The following is a 17,660-nucleotide window of genomic DNA, read 5'->3' as shown; positions in this document are numbered from 1 at the left end:
TTCACAGGCTATTTAAATATGCTGTCTTAACTGTAACAATCAAATTAGATTAGCCTTGCGACTAAACTTTGAAGGCTGGAAGATCTAAGGGACCGGAACTGGCCTGAGCTTTGGTAAATATTAGAGACACATATTTTAGTACCATGTGTGGTGAAGTTGGAAAATCAGCTCTGGCATAACCACAGCATAGCCAAAAACATTGCAAAGGGCTGAAATGATCATACCTTTGATGTTAAGGCCTCCCAAGAATGCCTAAGTGAGCTTAACACGTGGAAGGTCACAACGAGCAGTGGGCTCTATCAGACATCTATTTTTATAGAGAAATGCACAGTGTCACCCAACCACGAACTTTAAAACTAGGGATTTCAAACTTAATGTCAACCATCTGTCCAATGTCTGGATTAAAGTCCTTGAGTTTTGTACGGCTAGGTCAACTCATTGATGCATATGCATTGTGGGTTTTTTTTTTTTTAAGTGTGTTTTGCCATGTCATTGCCAGTGTGGTTTTCACAGGCTAAGCAACTCAGTGGGCTCTATGAGTCTAAGACCTAGTTTATAGCCAGTGAGTTTGCTGGAGATAGGTTAAAGGGCTGGCGCGCCCCGGCTTCGACAGTGATTTTTAAAAAGTGCATTTTGCTGAGTCAAAGTATTAGTGTGCTAGACTTAGGAGTGTTTTTTCACAGGCTATTTAAATATGCTGTCTTAACTGTAACAATCAAATTATATTAGCCTTACGACTAAACTTTGTAGTGTGGAAAATCTAAGGGACCGTAAATTGCTTGAGCTTTGGTAAATATTAGAGACACATATTTTAGTACCATGTGTAGTGAAGTTGGAAAATCAGCTCTGGCGGAACCACAGAATAGCCAAAAACATTGCAAAGGGCTGAAATGATCATACCTTTGATGTTAAGGCCTCCCAAGAATGCCTAAGAGAGCTTAGCTTGTGGAAGGTCACAACGAGCAGTGGGCTCTATCAGACGTCTATTTTTACAGTGAAATGCACAGTGTCACCCAACCAGCAACTTTAAAGCTAGGGCTTTTAAACTGAATGTCATCCATCTGTCCAATGCCTGGATTAAAGCCCTTGAGTTTTGTACGGCTAGGTCAAGTCATTGATGCACATGCATTATGGGTGTTTTTTTTTAAAGTGTGTTTTACCATGTCATTGCCAGTGTGGTTTTCACAGGCTAAGCAACTCAATGGGCTCTATGAGACTAAGGCCTAGGTTATAGCCAGTGAGTTTGCTGGAGATAGGTTAAAGGGTTGGCACGGAGGCTTCGAGAGTGATTTTTAAAAAGTGCATTTTGCTGAGTGAAAGTATTAGTGCGCTAGACTTAGGAGTGTTTTTTCAAAGGCTATTTAAATATGCTGTCTTAACTGTAACAATCAAATTAGATTAGCCTTGCGACTAAACTTTCTAGGGTGGAAGATCTAAGGGACCAGAACTGGCTTGAGCTTTGGTAAATATTAGAGACACATATTTTAGTACCATGTGTGGTGAAGTTGGAAAATCAGCTCTGGCGGAACCACAGCATAGCCAAAAACATTGCAAAGGGCTGAAATGATCATACCTTTGATGTTAAGGCCTCCCAAGAATGCCTAAGTGAGCTTAACACGTGGAAGGTCACAACGAGCAGTGGGCTCTATCAGACATCTATTTTTATAGAGAAATGCACAGTGTCACCCAACCACGAACTTTAAAGCTAGGGCTTTCAAACTTAATGTCAACCATCTGTCCAATGTCTGGATTAAAGTCCTTGAGTTTTGTACGGCTAGGTCAACTCATTGATGCACATGCATTGTGGATTTTTTTTTTAATGTGTGTTTTCCCATGTCATTGCTAGTGTATGCCTAAGGGATTTCAGCATGTGGAAGGTCACAACGAACAGATGGCTTGCATTCTTTCGGCCTTCAATGGCGTGCCGGCCTGCAGAAGGTGTCCAAATGTGGACTTCAGCCAGAAATCGAAAAGTCGATCAATCGAAACTGCCAACACGGGCTGGTTGGTCTAGGCGTATGATTCTTGGTTAGGGTGCGAGAGGTCCGGGTTTCAAATCCTGGACAAGCCCCATTTCCTTACTTTAGATCCACAGGTGTCTGGCACCATTTATTAGTGGCCCTTTCTGAAAAGTGCTGGGCCCCTGACTTCTGTTTCTTTCAAATGTCCAGTAAAAAGGGGACTATAGGGAGGTGTGAAAAGGCTTGTTGGTCTAGAGGTATGATTCTTGCTTTGGGTGTGAGAGGTCCCGGGTTCAATTCCCGGACAAGCCCGCCTTCACCTCAAATCTCTGACTGATGTTAGAGCGAGGAAATTCTTTTAAGATTATGCTAAGTAGTGTCCAACTTCAGACAATACAAGAGTGCCCACTTCCTGTCCTGGTGATCTAAGCCAGAATTTGCTTGTTAGGTTTTTTTTTTTTAAGTGTGTTTTGCCATGTCATTGCCAGTGTGGTTTTCACAGGCTAAGCAACTCAGTGGGCTCTATGAGTCTAAGACCTAGTTTATAGCCAGTGAGTTTGCTGGAGATAGGTTAAAGGGCTGGCGCGCCCCGGCTTCGACAGTGATTTTTAAAAAGTGCATTTTGCTGAGTCAAAGTATTAGTGCGCTAGACTTAGGAGTGTTTTTTCACAGGCTATTTAAATATGCTGTCTTAACTGTAACAATCAAATTATATTAGCCTTACGACTAAACTTTGTAGTGTGGAAAATCTAAGGGACCGTAAATTGCTTGAGCTTTGGTAAATATTAGAGACACATATTTTAGTACCATGTGTAGTGAAGTTGGAAAATCAGCTCTGGCGGAACCACAGAATAGCCAAAAACATTGCAAAGGGCTGAAATGATCATACCTTTGATGTTAAGGCCTCCCAAGAATGCCTAAGAGAGCTTAGCTTGTGGAAGGTCACAACGAGCAGTGGGCTCTATCAGACGTCTATTTTTACAGTGAAATGCACAGTGTCACCCAACCAGCAACTTTAAAGCTAGGGCTTTTAAACTGAATGTCATCCATCTGTCCAATGCCTGGATTAAAGCCCTTGAGTTTTGTACGGCTAGGTCAAGTCATTGATGCACATGCATTGTGGGTGTTTTTTTTTAAAGTGTGTTTTACCATGTCATTGCCAGTGTGGTTTTCACAGGCTAAGCAACTCAATGGGCTCTATGAGACTAAGGCCTAGGTTATAGCCAGTGAGTTTGCTGGAGATAGGTTAAAGGGTTGGCACGGAGGCTTCGAGAGTGATTTTTAAAAAGTGCATTTTGCTGAGTGAAAGTATTAGTGCGCTAGACTTAGGAGTGTTTTTTCAAAGGCTATTTAAATATGCTGTCTTAACTGTAACAATCAAATTAGATTAGCCTTGCGACTAAACTTTCTAGGGTGGAAGATCTAAGGGACCAGAACTGGCTTGAGCTTTGGTAAATATTAGAGACACATATTTTAGTACCATGTGTGGTGAAGTTGGAAAATCAGCTCTGGCGGAACCACAGCATAGCCAAAAACATTGCAAAGGGCTGAAATGATCATACCTTTGATGTTAAGGCCTCCCAAGAATGCCTAAGTGAGCTTAACACGTGGAAGGTCACAACGAGCAGTGGGCTCTATCAGATATCTATTTTTATAGAGAAATGCACAGTGTCACCCAACCAGCAACTTTAAAGCTAGGGCTTTTAAACTGAATATCATCCATCTGTCCAATGCCTGGAATAAAGTCCTTGAGTTTTGTACGGCTAGGTCAACTCATTGATGCACATGCATTGTGGATTTTTTTTTTAATGTGTGTTTTCCCATGTCATTGCTAGTGTATGCCTAAGGGATTTCAGCATGTGGAAGGTCACAACGAACAGATGGCTTGCATTCTTTCGGCCTTCAATGGCGTGCCGGCCTGCAGAAGGTGTCCAAATGTGGACTTCAGCCAGAAATCGAAAAGTCGATCAATCGAAACTGCCAACACGGGCTGGTTGGTCTAGGCGTATGATTCTTGGTTAGGGTGCGAGAGGTCCGGGTTTCAAATCCCGGACAAGCCCCATTTCCTTACTTTAGATCCACAGGTGTCTGGCACCATTTATTAGTGGCCCTTTCTGAAAAGTGCTGGGCCCCTGACTTCTGTTTCTTTCAAATGTCCAGTAAAAAGGGGACTATAGGGTGGTGTGAAAAGGCTTGTTGGTCTAGAGGTATGATTCTCGCTTTGGGTGTGAGAGGTCCCGGGTTCAATTCCCGGACAAGCCCGCCTTCACCTCAAATCTCTGACTGATGTTAGAGCCAGGAAATTCTTTTAAGATTATGCTAAGTAGTGTCCAACTTCAGACAATACAAGAGTGCCCACTTCCTGTCCTGGTGATCTAAGCCAGAATTTGCTTGTTAGGTTTTAAGGAATTTACTTAGGTAACAATCACCTAAACCTGACGTCTGTTTTTACAGAGAAATGCACAGTGTCACCCAACCAGCAACTTTAAAGCTAGGGATTTCAAACTTAATGTCATCCATCTGTCCAATGCCTGGATTAAAGCCCTTGAGTTTTGTACGGCTAGGTCAACTCATTGATGCACATGCATTGTGGGGGTTTTTTTTTAAGTGTGTTTTCCCATGTCATTGCCAGTGCGGTTTTCACAGGCTAAGCAACTCATTGGGATCTATGAGACTAAGGCCTAGTTTACAGCCAGTGAGTTTGCTGGAGATAGGTTAAAGGGTTGGCACGGAGGCTTCGAGAGTGATTTTTAAAAAGTGCATTTTGCTGAGTGAAAGTATTAGTGCGCTAGACTTAGGAGTGTTTTTTCACAGGCTATTTAAATATGCTGTCTTAACTGTAACAATCAAATTAGATTAGCCTTGCGACTAAACTTTGAAGGCTGGAAGATCTAAGGGACCGGAACTGGCCTGAGCTTTGGTAAATATTAGAGACACATATTTTAGTACCATGTGTGGTGAAGTTGGAAAATCAGCTCTGGCATAACCACAGCATAGCCAAAAACATTGCAAAGGGCTGAAATGATCATACCTTTGATGTTAAGGCCTCCCAAGAATGCCTAAGTGAGCTTAACACGTGGAAGGTCACAACGAGCAGTGGGCTCTATCAGACATCTATTTTTATAGAGAAATGCACAGTGTCACCCAACCACGAACTTTAAAACTAGGGATTTCAAACTTAATGTCAACCATCTGTCCAATGTCTGGATTAAAGTCCTTGAGTTTTGTACGGCTAGGTCAACTCATTGATGCATATGCATTGTGGGTTTTTTTTTTTTTAAGTGTGTTTTGCCATGTCATTGCCAGTGTGGTTTTCACAGGCTAAGCAACTCAGTGGGCTCTATGAGTCTAAGACCTAGTTTATAGCCAGTGAGTTTGCTGGAGATAGGTTAAAGGGCTGGCGCGCCCCGGCTTCGACAGTGATTTTTAAAAAGTGCATTTTGCTGAGTCAAAGTATTAGTGTGCTAGACTTAGGAGTGTTTTTTCACAGGCTATTTAAATATGCTGTCTTAACTGTAACAATCAAATTATATTAGCCTTACGACTAAACTTTGTAGTGTGGAAAATCTAAGGGACCGTAAATTGCTTGAGCTTTGGTAAATATTAGAGACACATATTTTAGTACCATGTGTAGTGAAGTTGGAAAATCAGCTCTGGCGGAACCACAGAATAGCCAAAAACATTGCAAAGGGCTGAAATGATCATACCTTTGATGTTAAGGCCTCCCAAGAATGCCTAAGAGAGCTTAGCTTGTGGAAGGTCACAACGAGCAGTGGGCTCTATCAGACGTCTATTTTTACAGTGAAATGCACAGTGTCACCCAACCAGCAACTTTAAAGCTAGGGCTTTTAAACTGAATGTCATCCATCTGTCCAATGCCTGGATTAAAGCCCTTGAGTTTTGTACGGCTAGGTCAAGTCATTGATGCACATGCATTGTGGGTGTTTTTTTTTAAAGTGTGTTTTACCATGTCATTGCCAGTGTGGTTTTCACAGGCTAAGCAACTCAATGGGCTCTATGAGACTAAGGCCTAGGTTATAGCCAGTGAGTTTGCTGGAGATAGGTTAAAGGGTTGGCACGGAGGCTTCGAGAGTGATTTTTAAAAAGTGCATTTTGCTGAGTGAAAGTATTAGTGCGCTAGACTTAGGAGTGTTTTTTCAAAGGCTATTTAAATATGCTGTCTTAACTGTAACAATCAAATTAGATTAGCCTTGCGACTAAACTTTCTAGGGTGGAAGATCTAAGGGACCAGAACTGGCTTGAGCTTTGGTAAATATTAGAGACACATATTTTAGTACCATGTGTGGTGAAGTTGGAAAATCAGCTCTGGCGGAACCACAGCATAGCCAAAAACATTGCAAAGGGCTGAAATGATCATACCTTTGATGTTAAGGCCTCCCAAGAATGCCTAAGTGAGCTTAACACGTGGAAGGTCACAACGAGCAGTGGGCTCTATCAGACATCTATTTTTATAGAGAAATGCACAGTGTCACCCAACCACGAACTTTAAAGCTAGGGCTTTCAAACTTAATGTCAACCATCTGTCCAATGTCTGGATTAAAGTCCTTGAGTTTTGTACGGCTAGGTCAACTCATTGATGCACATGCATTGTGGATTTTTTTTTTAATGTGTGTTTTCCCATGTCATTGCTAGTGTATGCCTAAGGGATTTCAGCATGTGGAAGGTCACAACGAACAGATGGCTTGCATTCTTTCGGCCTTCAATGGCGTGCCGGCCTGCAGAAGGTGTCCAAATGTGGACTTCAGCCAGAAATCGAAAAGTCGATCAATCGAAACTGCCAACACGGGCTGGTTGGTCTAGGCGTATGATTCTTGGTTAGGGTGCGAGAGGTCCGGGTTTCAAATCCTGGACAAGCCCCATTTCCTTACTTTAGATCCACAGGTGTCTGGCACCATTTATTAGTGGCCCTTTCTGAAAAGTGCTGGGCCCCTGACTTCTGTTTCTTTCAAATGTCCAGTAAAAAGGGGACTATAGGGAGGTGTGAAAAGGCTTGTTGGTCTAGAGGTATGATTCTTGCTTTGGGTGTGAGAGGTCCCGGGTTCAATTCCCGGACAAGCCCGCCTTCACCTCAAATCTCTGACTGATGTTAGAGCGAGGAAATTCTTTTAAGATTATGCTAAGTAGTGTCCAACTTCAGACAATACAAGAGTGCCCACTTCCTGTCCTGGTGATCTAAGCCAGAATTTGCTTGTTAGGTTTTTTTTTTTTAAGTGTGTTTTGCCATGTCATTGCCAGTGTGGTTTTCACAGGCTAAGCAACTCAGTGGGCTCTATGAGTCTAAGACCTAGTTTATAGCCAGTGAGTTTGCTGGAGATAGGTTAAAGGGCTGGCACGCCCCGGCTTCGACAGTGATTTTTAAAAAGTGCATTTTGCTGAGTCAAAGTATTAGTGCGCTAGACTTAGGAGTGTTTTTTCACAGGCTATTTAAATATGCTGTCTTAACTGTAACAATCAAATTATATTAGCCTTACGACTAAACTTTGTAGTGTGGAAAATCTAAGGGACCGTAAATTGCTTGAGCTTTGGTAAATATTAGAGACACATATTTTAGTACCATGTGTAGTGAAGTTGGAAAATCAGCTCTGGCGGAACCACAGAATAGCCAAAAACATTGCAAAGGGCTGAAATGATCATACCTTTGATGTTAAGGCCTCCCAAGAATGCCTAAGAGAGCTTAGCTTGTGGAAGGTCACAACGAGCAGTGGGCTCTATCAGACGTCTATTTTTACAGTGAAATGCACAGTGTCACCCAACCAGCAACTTTAAAGCTAGGGCTTTTAAACTGAATGTCATCCATCTGTCCAATGCCTGGATTAAAGCCCTTGAGTTTTGTACGGCTAGGTCAAGTCATTGATGCACATGCATTGTGGGTGTTTTTTTTTAAAGTGTGTTTTACCATGTCATTGCCAGTGTGGTTTTCACAGGCTAAGCAACTCAATGGGCTCTATGAGACTAAGGCCTAGGTTATAGCCAGTGAGTTTGCTGGAGATAGGTTAAAGGGTTGGCACGGAGGCTTCGAGAGTGATTTTTAAAAAGTGCATTTTGCTGAGTGAAAGTATTAGTGCGCTAGACTTAGGAGTGTTTTTTCAAAGGCTATTTAAATATGCTGTCTTAACTGTAACAATCAAATTAGATTAGCCTTGCGACTAAACTTTCTAGGGTGGAAGATCTAAGGGACCAGAACTGGCTTGAGCTTTGGTAAATATTAGAGACACATATTTTAGTACCATGTGTGGTGAAGTTGGAAAATCAGCTCTGGCGGAACCACAGCATAGCCAAAAACATTGCAAAGGGCTGAAATGATCATACCTTTGATGTTAAGGCCTCCCAAGAATGCCTAAGTGAGCTTAACACGTGGAAGGTCACAACGAGCAGTGGGCTCTATCAGATATCTATTTTTATAGAGAAATGCACAGTGTCACCCAACCAGCAACTTTAAAGCTAGGGCTTTTAAACTGAATATCATCCATCTGTCCAATGCCTGGAATAAAGTCCTTGAGTTTTGTACGGCTAGGTCAACTCATTGATGCACATGCATTGTGGATTTTTTTTTTAATGTGTGTTTTCCCATGTCATTGCTAGTGTATGCCTAAGGGATTTCAGCATGTGGAAGGTCACAACGAACAGATGGCTTGCATTCTTTCGGCCTTCAATGGCGTGCCGGCCTGCAGAAGGTGTCCAAATGTGGACTTCAGCCAGAAATCGAAAAGTCGATCAATCGAAACTGCCAACACGGGCTGGTTGGTCTAGGCGTATGATTCTTGGTTAGGGTGCGAGAGGTCCGGGTTTCAAATCCCGGACAAGCCCCATTTCCTTACTTTAGATCCACAGGTGTCTGGCACCATTTATTAGTGGCCCTTTCTGAAAAGTGCTGGGCCCCTGACTTCTGTTTCTTTCAAATGTCCAGTAAAAAGGGGACTATAGGGTGGTGTGAAAAGGCTTGTTGGTCTAGAGGTATGATTCTCGCTTTGGGTGTGAGAGGTCCCGGGTTCAATTCCCGGACAAGCCCGCCTTCACCTCAAATCTCTGACTGATGTTAGAGCCAGGAAATTCTTTTAAGATTATGCTAAGTAGTGTCCAACTTCAGACAATACAAGAGTGCCCACTTCCTGTCCTGGTGATCTAAGCCAGAATTTGCTTGTTAGGTTTTAAGGAATTTACTTAGGTAACAATCACCTAAACCTGACGTCTGTTTTTACAGAGAAATGCACAGTGTCACCCAACCAGCAACTTTAAAGCTAGGGATTTCAAACTTAATGTCATCCATCTGTCCAATGCCTGGATTAAAGCCCTTGAGTTTTGTACGGCTAGGTCAACTCATTGATGCACATGCATTGTGGGGGTTTTTTTTTAAGTGTGTTTTCCCATGTCATTGCCAGTGCGGTTTTCACAGGCTAAGCAACTCATTGGGATCTATGAGACTAAGGCCTAGTTTACAGCCAGTGAGTTTGCTGGAGATAGGTTAAAGGGTTGGCACGGAGGCTTCGAGAGTGATTTTTAAAAAGTGCATTTTGCTGAGTGAAAGTATTAGTGCGCTAGACTTAGGAGTGTTTTTTCACAGGCTATTTAAATATGCTGTCTTAACTGTAACAATCAAATTAGATTAGCCTTGCGACTAAACTTTGAAGGCTGGAAGATCTAAGGGACCGGAACTGGCCTGAGCTTTGGTAAATATTAGAGACACATATTTTAGTACCATGTGTGGTGAAGTTGGAAAATCAGCTCTGGCATAACCACAGCATAGCCAAAAACATTGCAAAGGGCTGAAATGATCATACCTTTGATGTTAAGGCCTCCCAAGAATGCCTAAGTGAGCTTAACACGTGGAAGGTCACAACGAGCAGTGGGCTCTATCAGACATCTATTTTTATAGAGAAATGCACAGTGTCACCCAACCACGAACTTTAAAACTAGGGATTTCAAACTTAATGTCAACCATCTGTCCAATGTCTGGATTAAAGTCCTTGAGTTTTGTACGGCTAGGTCAACTCATTGATGCATATGCATTGTGGGTTTTTTTTTTTTTAAGTGTGTTTTGCCATGTCATTGCCAGTGTGGTTTTCACAGGCTAAGCAACTCAGTGGGCTCTATGAGTCTAAGACCTAGTTTATAGCCAGTGAGTTTGCTGGAGATAGGTTAAAGGGCTGGCGCGCCCCGGCTTCGACAGTGATTTTTAAAAAGTGCATTTTGCTGAGTCAAAGTATTAGTGTGCTAGACTTAGGAGTGTTTTTTCACAGGCTATTTAAATATGCTGTCTTAACTGTAACAATCAAATTATATTAGCCTTACGACTAAACTTTGTAGTGTGGAAAATCTAAGGGACCGTAAATTGCTTGAGCTTTGGTAAATATTAGAGACACATATTTTAGTACCATGTGTAGTGAAGTTGGAAAATCAGCTCTGGCGGAACCACAGAATAGCCAAAAACATTGCAAAGGGCTGAAATGATCATACCTTTGATGTTAAGGCCTCCCAAGAATGCCTAAGAGAGCTTAGCTTGTGGAAGGTCACAACGAGCAGTGGGCTCTATCAGACGTCTATTTTTACAGTGAAATGCACAGTGTCACCCAACCAGCAACTTTAAAGCTAGGGCTTTTAAACTGAATGTCATCCATCTGTCCAATGCCTGGATTAAAGCCCTTGAGTTTTGTACGGCTAGGTCAAGTCATTGATGCACATGCATTGTGGGTGTTTTTTTTTAAAGTGTGTTTTACCATGTCATTGCCAGTGTGGTTTTCACAGGCTAAGCAACTCAATGGGCTCTATGAGACTAAGGCCTAGGTTATAGCCAGTGAGTTTGCTGGAGATAGGTTAAAGGGTTGGCACGGAGGCTTCGAGAGTGATTTTTAAAAAGTGCATTTTGCTGAGTGAAAGTATTAGTGCGCTAGACTTAGGAGTGTTTTTTCAAAGGCTATTTAAATATGCTGTCTTAACTGTAACAATCAAATTAGATTAGCCTTGCGACTAAACTTTCTAGGGTGGAAGATCTAAGGGACCAGAACTGGCTTGAGCTTTGGTAAATATTAGAGACACATATTTTAGTACCATGTGTGGTGAAGTTGGAAAATCAGCTCTGGCGGAACCACAGCATAGCCAAAAACATTGCAAAGGGCTGAAATGATCATACCTTTGATGTTAAGGCCTCCCAAGAATGCCTAAGTGAGCTTAACACGTGGAAGGTCACAACGAGCAGTGGGCTCTATCAGACATTTATTTTTATAGAGAAATGCACAGTGTCACCCAACCAGCAACTTTAAAGCTAGGGCTTTCAAACTTAATGTCATCCATCTGTCCAATGCCTGGATTAAAGTCCTTGATTTTTGTACGGCTAGGTCAACTCATCGATGCACATGAATTGTGTTTTTTTTTTTTAATGTGTGTTTTCCCATGTCATTGCTAGTGTATGCCTAAGGGATTTCAGCATGTGGAAGGTCACAACGAACAGATGGCTTGCATTCTTTCGGCCTTCAATGGCGTGCCGGCCTGCAGAAGGTGTCCAAATGTGGACTTCAGCCAGAAATCGAAAAGTCGATCAATTGAAACTGACAACACGGGCTGGTTGGTCTAGGCGTATGATTCTTGGTTAGGGTGCGAGAGGTCCGGGTTTCAAATCCCGGACGAGCCCCATTTCCTTACTTTAGATCCACAGGTGTCTGGCACCATTTATTAGTGGCCCTTTCTGAAAAGTGCTGGGCCCCTGACTTCTGTTTCTTTCAAATGTCCAGTAAAAAGGGGACTATAGGGTGGTGTGAAAAGGCTTGTTGGTCTAGAGGTATGATTCTCGCTTTGGGTGTGAGAGGTCCCAGGTTCAATTCCCGGACAAGCCCGCCTTCACCTCAAATCTCTGACTGATGTTAGATCGATGAAACTCCTTTAAGATTATGCTAAGTAGTGTCCAACTTCAGACAATACAAGAATGCCCACTTCCTGGCCTGGTGATCTAAGCCAGAATTTGCTTGTTAGGTTTTAAGGAATTTACTTAGGTAACAATCATCTAAACCTGACGTCTGTTTTTACAGAGAAATGCACAGTGTCACCCAACCACGAACTTTAAAGCTAGGGATTTCAAACTTAATGTCAACCATCTGTCCAATTTCTGGATTAAAGTCCTTGAGTTTTGTACGGCTAGGTCAACTCATTGATGCACATGCATTGTGGGGTTTTTTTTTTAAGTGTGTTTTCCCATGTCATTGCCAGTGCGGTTTTCACAGGCTAAGCAACTCTTTGGGATCTATGAGAATAAGGCCTAGTTTACAGCCAGTGAGTTTGCTGGAGATAGGTTAAAGGGTTGGCACGGAGGCTTCGAGAGTGATTTTTAAAAAGTGCATTTTGCTGAGTGAAAGTATTAGTGCGCTAGACTTAGGAGTGTTTTTTCACAGGCTATTTAAATATGCTGTCTTAACTGTAACAATCAAATTAGATTAGCCTTGCGACTAAACTTTGAAGGCTGGAAGATCTAAGGGACCGGAACTGGCCTGAGCTTTGGTAAATATTAGAGACACATATTTTAGTACCATGTGTGGTGAAGTTGGAAAATCAGCTCTGGCATAACCACAGCATAGCCAAAAACATTGCAAAGGGCTGAAATGATCATACCTTTGATGTTAAGGCCTCCCAAGAATGCCTAAGTGAGCTTAACACGTGGAAGGTCACAACGAGCAGTGGGCTCTATCAGACATCTATTTTTATAGAGAAATGCACAGTGTCACCCAACCACGAACTTTAAAACTAGGGATTTCAAACTTAATGTCAACCATCTGTCCAATGTCTGGATTAAAGTCCTTGAGTTTTGTACGGCTAGGTCAACTCATTGATGCATATGCATTGTGGGGGTTTTTTTTTTAAGTGTGTTTTGCCATGTCATTGCCAGTGTGGTTTTCACAGGCTAAGCAACTCAGTGGGCTCTATGAGTCTAAGACCTAGTTTATAGCCAGTGAGTTTGCTGGAGATAGGTTAAAGGGCTGGCGCGCCCCGGCTTCGACAGTGATTTTTAAAAAGTGCATTTTGCTGAGTCAAAGTATTAGTGTGCTAGACTTAGGAGTGTTTTTTCACAGGCTATTTAAATATGCTGTCTTAACTGTAACAATCAAATTATATTAGCCTTACGACTAAACTTTGTAGTGTGGAAAATCTAAGGGACCGTAAATTGCTTGAGCTTTGGTAAATATTAGAGACACATATTTTAGTACCATGTGTAGTGAAGTTGGAAAATCAGCTCTGGCGGAACCACAGAATAGCCAAAAACATTGCAAAGGGCTGAAATGATCATACCTTTGATGTTAAGGCCTCCCAAGAATGCCTAAGAGAGCTTAGCTTGTGGAAGGTCACAACGAGCAGTGGGCTCTATCAGACGTCTATTTTTACAGTGAAATGCACAGTGTCACCCAACCAGCAACTTTAAAGCTAGGGCTTTTAAACTGAATGTCATCCATCTGTCCAATGCCTGGATTAAAGCCCTTGAGTTTTGTACGGCTAGGTCAAGTCATTGATGCACATGCATTGTGGGTGTTTTTTTTTAAAGTGTGTTTTACCATGTCATTGCCAGTGTGGTTTTCACAGGCTAAGCAACTCAATGGGCTCTATGAGACTAAGGCCTAGGTTATAGCCAGTGAGTTTGCTGGAGATAGGTTAAAGGGTTGGCACGGAGGCTTCGAGAGTGATTTTTAAAAAGTGCATTTTGCTGAGTGAAAGTATTAGTGCGCTAGACTTAGGAGTGTTTTTTCAAAGGCTATTTAAATATGCTGTCTTAACTGTAACAATCAAATTAGATTAGCCTTGCGACTAAACTTTCTAGGGTGGAAGATCTAAGGGACCAGAACTGGCTTGAGCTTTGGTAAATATTAGAGACACATATTTTAGTACCATGTGTGGTGAAGTTGGAAAATCAGCTCTGGCGGAACCACAGCATAGCCAAAAACATTGCAAAGGGCTGAAATGATCATACCTTTGATGTTAAGGCCTCCCAAGAATGCCTAAGTGAGCTTAACACGTGGAAGGTCACAACGAGCAGTGGGCTCTATCAGACATTTATTTTTATAGAGAAATGCACAGTGTCACCCAACCAGCAACTTTAAAGCTAGGGCTTTCAAACTTAATGTCATCCATCTGTCCAATGCCTGGATTAAAGTCCTTGATTTTTGTACGGCTAGGTCAACTCATCGATGCACATGAATTGTGTTTTTTTTTTTTAATGTGTGTTTTCCCATGTCATTGCTAGTGTATGCCTAAGGGATTTCAGCATGTGGAAGGTCACAACGAACAGATGGCTTGCATTCTTTCGGCCTTCAATGGCGTGCCGGCCTGCAGAAGGTGTCCAAATGTGGACTTCAGCCAGAAATCGAAAAGTCGATCAATGGAAACTGACAACACGGGCTGGTTGGTCTAGGCGTATGATTCTTGGTTAGGGTGCGAGAGGTCCGGGTTTCAAATCCCGGACGAGCCCCATTTCCTTACTTTAGATCCACAGGTGTCTGGCACCATTTATTAGTGGCCCTTTCTGAAAAGTGCTCGGCCCCTGACTTCTGTTTCTTTCAAATGTCCAGTAAAAAGGGGACTATAGGGTGGTGTGAAAAGGCTTGTTGGTCTAGAGGTATGATTCTCGCTTTGGGTGTGAGAGGTCCCAGGTTCAATTCCCGGACAAGCCCGCCTTCACCTCAAATCTCTGACTGATGTTAGATCGATGAAACTCCTTTAAGATTATGCTAAGTAGTGTCCAACTTCAGACAATACAAGAGTGCCCACTTCCTGGCCTGGTGATCTAAGCCAGAATTTGCTTGTTAGGTTTTAAGGAATTTACTTAGGTAACAATCATCTAAACCTGACGTCTGTTTTTACAGAGAAATGCACAGTGTCACCCAACCACGAACTTTAAAGCTAGGGATTTCAAACTTAATGTCAACCATCTGTCCAATTTCTGGATTAAAGTCCTTGAGTTTTGTACGGCTAGGTCAACTCATTGATGCACATGCATTGTGGGGTTTTTTTTTTAAGTGTGTTTTCCCATGTCATTGCCAGTGCGGTTTTCACAGGCTAAGCAACTCTTTGGGATCTATGAGAATAAGGCCTAGTTTACAGCCAGTGAGTTTGCTGGAGATAGGTTAAAGGGTTGGCACGGAGGCTTCGAGAGTGATTTTTAAAAAGTGCATTTTGCTGAGTGAAAGTATTAGTGCGCTAGACTTAGGAGTGTTTTTTCACAGGCTATTTAAATATGCTGTCTTAACTGTAACAATCAAATTAGATTAGCCTTGCGACTAAACTTTGAAGGCTGGAAGATCTAAGGGACCGGAACTGGCCTGAGCTTTGGTAAATATTAGAGACACATATTTTAGTACCATGTGTGGTGAAGTTGGAAAATCAGCTCTGGCATAACCACAGCATAGCCAAAAACATTGCAAAGGGCTGAAATGATCATACCTTTGATGTTAAGGCCTCCCAAGAATGCCTAAGTGAGCTTAACACGTGGAAGGTCACAACGAGCAGTGGGCTCTATCAGACATCTATTTTTATAGAGAAATGCACAGTGTCACCCAACCACGAACTTTAAAACTAGGGATTTCAAACTTAATGTCAACCATCTGTCCAATGTCTGGATTAAAGTCCTTGAGTTTTGTACGGCTAGGTCAACTCATTGATGCATATGCATTGTGGGGTTTTTTTTTTTAAGTGTGTTTTGCCATGTCATTGCCAGTGTGGTTTTCACAGGCTAAGCAACTCAGTGGGCTCTATGAGTCTAAGACCTAGTTTATAGCCAGTGAGTTTGCTGGAGATAGGTTAAAGGGCTGGCGCGCCCCGGCTTCGACAGTGATTTTTAAAAAGTGCATTTTGCTGAGTCAAAGTATTAGTGTGCTAGACTTAGGAGTGTTTTTTCACAGGCTATTTAAATATGCTGTCTTAACTGTAACAATCAAATTATATTAGCCTTACGACTAAACTTTGTAGTGTGGAAAATCTAAGGGACCGTAAATTGCTTGAGCTTTGGTAAATATTAGAGACACATATTTTAGTACCATGTGTAGTGAAGTTGGAAAATCAGCTCTGGCGGAACCACAGAATAGCCAAAAACATTGCAAAGGGCTGAAATGATCATACCTTTGATGTTAAGGCCTCCCAAGAATGCCTAAGAGAGCTTAGCTTGTGGAAGGTCACAACGAGCAGTGGGCTCTATCAGACGTCTATTTTTACAGTGAAATGCACAGTGTCACCCAACCAGCAACTTTAAAGCTAGGGCTTTTAAACTGAATGTCATCCATCTGTCCAATGCCTGGATTAAAGCCCTTGAGTTTTGTACGGCTAGGTCAAGTCATTGATGCACATGCATTGTGGGTGTTTTTTTTTAAAGTGTGTTTTACCATGTCATTGCCAGTGTGGTTTTCACAGGCTAAGCAACTCAATGGGCTCTATGAGACTAAGGCCTAGGTTATAGCCAGTGAGTTTGCTGGAGATAGGTTAAAGGGTTGGCACGGAGGCTTCGAGAGTGATTTTTAAAAAGTGCATTTTGCTGAGTGAAAGTATTAGTGCGCTAGACTTAGGAGTGTTTTTTCAAAGGCTATTTAAATATGCTGTCTTAACTGTAACAATCAAATTAGATTAGCCTTGCGACTAAACTTTCTAGGGTGGAAGATCTAAGGGACCAGAACTGGCTTGAGCTTTGGTAAATATTAGAGACACATATTTTAGTACCATGTGTGGTGAAGTTGGAAAATCAGCTCTGGCGGAACCACAGCATAGCCAAAAACATTGCAAAGGGCTGAAATGATCATACCTTTGATGTTAAGGCCTCCCAAGAATGCCTAAGTGAGCTTAACACGTGGAAGGTCACAACGAGCAGTGGGCTCTATCAGACATTTATTTTTATAGAGAAATGCACAGTGTCACCCAACCAGCAACTTTAAAGCTAGGGCTTTCAAACTTAATGTCATCCATCTGTCCAATGCCTGGATTAAAGTCCTTGATTTTTGTACGGCTAGGTCAACTCATCGATGCACATGAATTGTGTTTTTTTTTTTTAAGTGTGTTTTGCCATGTCATTGCTAGTGTATGCCTAAGGGATTTCACCATGTGGAAGGTCACAACGAACAGATGGCTTGCATTCTTTCGGCCTTCAATGGCGTGCCGGCCTGCAGAAGGTGTCCAAATGTGGACTTCAGCCAGAAATCGAAAAGTCGATCAATGGAAACTGCCAACACGGGCTGGTTGGTCTAGGCGTATGATTCTTGGTTAGGGTGCGAGAGGTCCGGGTTTCAAATCCCGGACGAGCCCCATTTCCTTACTTTAGATCCACAGGTGTCTGGCACCATTTATTAGTGGCCCTTTCTGAAAAGTGCTGGGCCCCTGACTTCTGTTTCTTTCAAATGTCCAGTAAAAAGGGGACTATAGGGTGGTGTGAAAAGGCTTGTTGGTCTAGAGGTATGATTCTCGCTTTGGGTGTGAGAGGTCCCAGGTTCAATTCCCGGACAAGCCCGCCTTCACCTCAAATCTCTGACTGATGTTAGATCGATGAAACTCCTTTAAGATTATGCTAAGTAGTGTCCAACTTCAGACAATACAAGAGTGCCCACTTCCTGGCCTGGTGATCTAAGCCAGAGTTTGCTTGTTAGGTTTTAAGGAATTTACTTAGGTAACAATCATCTAAACCTGACGTCTGTTTTTACAGAGAAATGCACAGTGTCACCCAACCAC

The 17,660-nt window shown here is 42.3% G+C and overlaps 7 non-coding genes across 7 annotated transcripts; all 7 read left to right on the top strand.

Moving 5' to 3' along the window:
* Positions 1-2,201: 2,201 nt before the first annotated feature.
* On the top strand, positions 2,202-2,273 carry trnap-ugg (transfer RNA proline (anticodon UGG)). The gene has a single exon. It is a non-coding gene; the product is annotated as a tRNA-Pro (tRNA).
* Positions 2,274-4,151: 1,878 nt separating this feature from the next.
* Positions 4,152-4,223, top strand: trnap-ugg (transfer RNA proline (anticodon UGG)). The gene has a single exon. It is a non-coding gene; the product is annotated as a tRNA-Pro (tRNA).
* Positions 4,224-6,969: 2,746 nt separating this feature from the next.
* trnap-ugg (transfer RNA proline (anticodon UGG)) lies at positions 6,970-7,041 on the top strand. The gene has a single exon. It is a non-coding gene; the product is annotated as a tRNA-Pro (tRNA).
* Positions 7,042-8,919: 1,878 nt separating this feature from the next.
* trnap-ugg (transfer RNA proline (anticodon UGG)) lies at positions 8,920-8,991 on the top strand. Its single transcript has one exon. It is a non-coding gene; the product is annotated as a tRNA-Pro (tRNA).
* Positions 8,992-11,737: 2,746 nt separating this feature from the next.
* trnap-ugg (transfer RNA proline (anticodon UGG)) lies at positions 11,738-11,809 on the top strand. Its single transcript has one exon. It is a non-coding gene; the product is annotated as a tRNA-Pro (tRNA).
* A 2,745-nt stretch (positions 11,810-14,554) lies between these two features.
* On the top strand, positions 14,555-14,626 carry trnap-ugg (transfer RNA proline (anticodon UGG)). The gene has a single exon. It is a non-coding gene; the product is annotated as a tRNA-Pro (tRNA).
* A 2,744-nt stretch (positions 14,627-17,370) lies between these two features.
* trnap-ugg (transfer RNA proline (anticodon UGG)) lies at positions 17,371-17,442 on the top strand. Its single transcript has one exon. It is a non-coding gene; the product is annotated as a tRNA-Pro (tRNA).
* The last annotated feature ends 218 nt before the right edge of the window (positions 17,443-17,660 follow it).

The sequence above is a fragment of the Electrophorus electricus genome, chromosome 23 (assembly GCF_041902795.1).
Source record: "Electrophorus electricus isolate QZ-2024a chromosome 23, ASM4190279v1, whole genome shotgun sequence".
NCBI classification, from domain to species: Eukaryota; Metazoa; Chordata; class Actinopteri; order Gymnotiformes; family Gymnotidae; genus Electrophorus; species Electrophorus electricus.
Note: the sequence above shows the minus strand (reverse complement) of the source record. Positions and strands in the feature narration are given on the sequence as shown.